This window comes from Perissodus microlepis, chromosome 11 (assembly GCF_051167445.1).
Source record: "Perissodus microlepis isolate ML-2025 ecotype Zambia chromosome 11, ASM5116744v1, whole genome shotgun sequence".
Classification (NCBI taxonomy): Eukaryota; Metazoa; Chordata; class Actinopteri; order Cichliformes; family Cichlidae; genus Perissodus; species Perissodus microlepis.
The window spans coordinates 30,620,086-30,626,280 of record NC_140471.1 but is presented as its reverse complement, the minus strand read 5'-3'; positions in this window follow the sequence as shown (position 1 = coordinate 30,626,280).

Sequence of the window (6,195 nt, the reverse complement as noted above, 5' to 3'; positions counted from 1 at the left end):
TCATTTGACATCATTTTTTGTTTCAGCAACAGATGCTTCTCACATTTGTGCCATGAATTGGTTTTAGATGGTGTTGGTAACAAGTGGTAATGATGCTGAATGTGTTAGTGTTTTAGTGCAAACATTATATACATCATTTTATTTCTATTCATTTATTGCAATGACTTCAAATTGAACACATAATTAAAGATTTGTACATAAGAAATGTTTTTAAAATAGTCAAAGTGTCACAAAATACACTTTTACACTACAATTAGATAGACCTTGAAAGTAGCAGGACCCTCTTTTGTCTTCGGAAGTGCTTTAATTCTTCATAGCACAGAGTCAACAGATTGCTGTCTAAATCTATGACCTTGGTTCATATATACATATTGACATAATATAAAACATTTTTTCATATTTTATTTTCATGTTTCACCAAATTCTGAATGTCACAGCAGAAATGTTCAGTTTTGTGTTCTTTATTAACAGGAGTGGTATCCAGTATTATTACTATGCATTATTATAATACATTGCTGCTGTAGTCCATTAGTTTTAAGGTACAGTTTGTGTGTTCAGATTTGCTCCTTACCTTAATTGTAACCAGTGGTTGTCTGAGTCACTGTTGAGCACTGTCCTGTTGACTTGAAGCCGTGTGGTCATTCTCAGGTTGTCTTGACCATATCTACATGCATTGAGCTGTTTCCGTATGACTGTTTAGATTAACTGCATTTCCCAATAACTGTGTAACAGTGACCTGTGAGTGCAGAATTGATTAAAGTGTTTTTTACTTTAGAATCAGTAGATGTGACGTATATATCTTTCGACCATTTAAGGCTTTTATCTTACGCAGTTTTTGTTGTTGTTGTTGATGTTGTTTTTATGTACAGCTAATATGTTCCATAAAAGCACAATGACTATGATGAGACTGTTGTTTGGTTACTTTCTAATCCAGTTTATGTTTTTTTTTTCATTGTCTTGTCAATATGAAAAATGAATAATTATTGAAATAAAATGAAACTTAATAATAATAATAATAATAATAATAATAATAATAGTTCTTGGGACTGTCAAAAGAGCTTTTAATCCAGTGGCCCACAAATGCAATGCAAAGATTAAAGGGCTCCAGAAGGGCCTGCCTGGCGACACTGTCCCAGGCAGAGTAAATTGGACCCTTGATTTTTTTACTAATAGGAGCTGCCAAACTTGCTCTTGGTCTGGCCTCTCACCCAGGATCAATTAGACTTGAGAGACCCTACCAGGGGTGAATTGCCCCCAACAACATACATTATATTGCCAAAAGTATTCACTGATCTAGCACCTAGGCATGCAAAATGCTTCCACAAACATTTGTGAAAGATTGAGTCACTCTCAGGAGCTCAGTGAATTCCAGTGTGGTACCATGATAGGATGCTTCCTGTCTAACAAATATAATCATAAAATGTCCTCACTACTAAATATTCCACAGTGAGCTGGTTTATAACAAAGTATTATAACAAAATGGAAGTGATAAGGGAACAACGGAAAGTTCACCATGAAATGGTATTACCATGTAAAATCACAGAGTGAGATCAGTAGATGCTCAAGTGAACTTTCTGAAGCATCCGTCACTACAGACCTCCAACTTCATGTGACCTTCAGATTAGCTCAAGAACAGAGCGTAGAAAGCTTCATGAAAAAAAGGTTTCCATGGCTCAAAAGCTGCATCCTAGTCTTGTATCACCAATCAAAATGCAAAGTGTCAGATGCAGTGGTGTAAAACACGATGTCACTGGACTCTAAAGCAGTGGAGACACGTTCTCTAGAGTGATGAATCAGACTTTTCCATCTGGCAATCTGATAGACAAGTCTGGGTTTGTCGGTTGCAGGAGAGCGGTACTTGTCTGACTGCATTGTGCCAAGTGAAACATTTCGTGGAAGGGAGATTATAGTATGGAGTTGTTTGTCAAGCATTAGACCCCTTAGTGTCAGTGGAAGGAACCCCTAATGCCATTTCATACCAAGGCATTTTGAATAATTCCATGCTCCCAGCTTTGTGCGAACAGCTTGGGGATGGCTCCTTCCTCTTCCAACATGACTGCGCACCAGTGCACAAAGCAAGGTCCATAAAGACGTGGCTGAGGGAGTCTGGTGTGGAAGAACTTGACTGGTCAGCACAGAGTCCTGACCTCAACCTAGTAGAAAAGCTATGAGATGAATTAGAACGGAGACTGCGAACCAGGCCTTTTCACCCAACATCAGTGTCTGACCTCACAAATGCACTTCTGGAAGAATGGTAAAAAAAATAAAAATCCCATAAACACACTTTGGCAATATAGCGTAGCTCCTCAGATCACTGGAACACACAAATCCCTGAAACACAACAAGGCTTGGAACTTTATAAAAGAATAGAATGGAGTAAACAATGGATTCAATTCCAGTTTCATTTCAATAGTATTAATATAGCACCAAATCAAAAGTTGCCTCAAGGTGCTTTATATTGTAAGGTAAAGACCCTCCAATAATACACAGAACACAGATAAAACACTGGCAATCATATAAACTCCGCTGAGCACCTGCTTTGGTCACAGTTGGAAAGAAAAACCTCCAGTAGAACCAGGCTCAGGGCAGCCATCTGACGAAACCTGTTGGGGTGAAGGGAGGAAGACAGGCTAAAGAGCCAGAGATTAATAATAATAATAAACAAATGTGTGGGAAAAAAGTGACATCATGGGAATCCCCAAAGCAGGGGGTGATACGGTAACAGTACTATGACGTAATTAAGATAGAATTGAGCCTGAATATTCAAGACCTTGTTAACTAAGACCCGATTGCTGCACATCATAACATCATTATTTACAATAATGCTTTGGATTTGTCATTTATGTAAAAACAACATGATAAAAAACTCTCCCCTGGAGGGGAAATCACCAAAACCACTGTGATCTCCCCGTTTTCCCTGAAAAAAAACAAAAAAAAACCCCTTTGGGAATTCCATTAAAAGAAGCTCGTGGTTTCACTCCTTTACTATTTTTTTCTTAGTATTTTTGCTTTAATTTAGAGTCCATCATCTTACATCTGCAAGCTACAACACTTTTTTTTTTAATTGTGCTCTTCACTGTAGATACATTTCACACCCCTTCTCTTTCACCACTAGATGGCATTGCAAATACAGCCCAGCGGCTTGTGAAAAAGTCTTTAAGACTTTTTTGTGTTTCAATGGCTTTTGGTGTTTAGGCAACAGCCTGTAATATGTGTCGATATATGAGAACAAACACTGTTTTAAAAAATGCATTTAAAAAGTCACGCAAAGAGCAGTAGTGAAGATACATGACTTTGTTATAAAGTTCTGCATTATGGTCAAGTACTTTGCAAAGTCATGATGGAAACTTTTTTCTGCACATCCATGCAGAGTCATCCCTATGACCAATCCTTAGTCATTATAAAAGGAGTAACTCCAACTGACTGCATCGCGCTCGCTTTAAAGATACCAATCATAGTAACAACAAGCACAGCATTAACTCAGCATCATCTATGACTGCAAACAAAAAACACCTGAGTTCTCAAACTGTTCGTGTTCTGTTTTTTACCTTCAGTGTGCAGGTGTCTGTTTGATCTCGTGGTGTGATCTATTGCACCTGCAGCCTGTGTAAGCAAATAAAATGTGCTTGTGTCAAAAGGGTAAATTCACTCAAAACACAAAACTAGATGGGCTCCAGGTTACACTCAAAATATTATCCCTGGTTATTATTCTGACGTGCCCTTTCAGGTTGTCTTGGCGTATAGCACAGGTTTGGACTTAACTGCATCAACACCAATCCAACACCAGTGGATGTGTTGCACTGGTCTGCTGTCCCAAACCTGATACTGGGCTTTTCTTTTTCATCTCATCCTTTTTATAGGGACTACATTCTGCAAAGAAATAGTCCCTTTGACCTGCCAACAATCATGAATAGGGATTATCCACACTAACCACAACAAGGAATAACAAGAAGACATGTGTGTGTGTGTGTGTGTGTGTGTGTGTGTGTGTGTGTGTGTGTGTGTGTGTGTGTGTGTGTGTGTGTGTGTGTGTGCGTGCGTGCGTGTGTGTGTGTGTGTGTTTTACTTGGCTAAATACCAACCTGACTTATCGGTTTCGCATTAGATTTCCACTGAAGTCTGATGAAACACCACAACAACATTATCTTTAGCTTGTTGCAACATTTGACTGCAGTTCAATGGTAAATGATCAAACATTAGCATTCACAATCACGTGGCGCTGAAAATGTTTTGAGCTTTATAGTCCATACACACAGAAGTAATCAACAATGTTTTATTGCCGCAGTATAATCAAAGTGTTATATGTTCTTCCCCCTCAAGGTCTGCTTCCTTCTTGTTGTCATTTTCAACTTGACACTTTTTTTTAAATGTTATGCGCTCTCTGGTTTACAGATGCCCCCTCGCCCACACAATCAAAACAATGCATCACTTCTGAAAATTTCCTTCCGGATGTTTAGGTCAGTGGAATTCTTTCAAACAAAAGGTTTTTCTTCTGTGTGTGTGTGTCATACGTGTGGTGTGGGGGTGTTTCCAGTTAATGGCACTTGGTTACAACCACAAGCAAAGAGGAAGTGCATACTAACTTAGAAAACTATTTTTTTTAAAAAAGAAAGAAAGAAAGAAAAAAGCCAGCCTGAACGAGATCCCCCGGAGATGGCCCAATCACGTTTTGGCAGAAGTCAAAAATTTACCATCTGGGGTTTTACCAGGAAAAGTGAAATTAGGTGTGAGAAGCTGGAATCTGACGGGGCTCTGAGTAACAGGAACTGCAGCTCACGTGGATTAGCCAAATCAACCTTGGTGTTGTTTGTTTTTCCAAAATCAAACATGACTCATTTTGTGACACCTCAGTTCTCAAGTTTGTGTGAAATTTTGATATTACCCCACTTTAAGGTTTATGCTCTCAGTTAATAATACTAAGCTTTACGTGTGCCAACAAATGCAGTGATGCTTGCTGCTACTTTGAGCTAAAAATGTTTCTATATTTTGGGAAATAAGCTTTTTATGCTTCTAAAATACTTTAACCTTGTCCTTTAAGTGAATGTGCACCTTTTACTTCAGTGAGACACTTCTTCATGAATTATAAATTTTACATAGACTTTTTGAAGCCTGCTATTGATACACTGTATTTGCATCATGTCACTAAATCTGAATATAATTTGAATTTTAGGAGATGTGAAAGAGGCGGGGGTTGCCCCGCATTGACAGGAAGAGGCGGGGGCTCCCCCTTGACATTCACTTTCAACAACAAAGGGGCTTTTTCTTTCATTTTTACTTTCTTCCTTCTTTCTGCCACAGCTCCCAACTCTTGCAAATATCCGTCGCTCTGTTATTTCCCTGTGTGTGTGCTCTGCTCTCATTCACACGTCTAAATGATTTCTTCTCATAGCCAACCGGGTAGTGGAAACAGGACGAGAACTACAGTATGCCTCGTTCCTCTTTTACTTAAAAGAGGATACGCGTACCTCAGATTCCTGCAAATACGGTGTTTTTCACCACTAGATGGCGTAATGACACGTGTGCAGTGAAACAAAGAGGCTCTTCTGTGTTGTCGCCCCGCCTCCAGTCTCTCTTGTGTGAGTGTGCTACGTGCAGAGCATGCTCACAAGAGCTGGAAAGGTACATTGGCTGTTGACAACAATGTTGCATGCTTTTCACGTAGGCAACGCCAAACTGCACGAGGATCTCTAGAACATCTACTAAGACTGATTCAATCTCAGCCATACCAGACAGTTAGAGTTACATTCTCTGCTGTTTTGTTGTGCAGAAAAAAAAATTGTTATGCAATAGTATCTGTGCATCTGCTTAAAAGCTACCTAAATAATGTAAAAGAGTTAATGGTTAAACTCTATTATAATATAAGTTGGAAAAAGATTAGATAAAGCATTGGGTGAGGCCGAGCACTGCACATGACTGAAAGGGACTCAGGATTGTATAGTAATTATGTGGAATGTGAAAGCCTAGCCCACATTGGGTTGTTTAACTTTAGTTTTCTTTTTGTCTTTAGCTCTTCTCAGCTTTTAAATGCTTTTCAAATGTACTTTTGGTTCTCTTCTTATTTCCAAAACATCCCATCTTCGCCTTTGTTATCCCTTTTACAGCATTATACAATATATACACAGTATAGGATCTATATGTAGACCTGTAGTCATCATGTTTGTACTGTTGCTGTTTGAGTAGACTATATCTACCAGC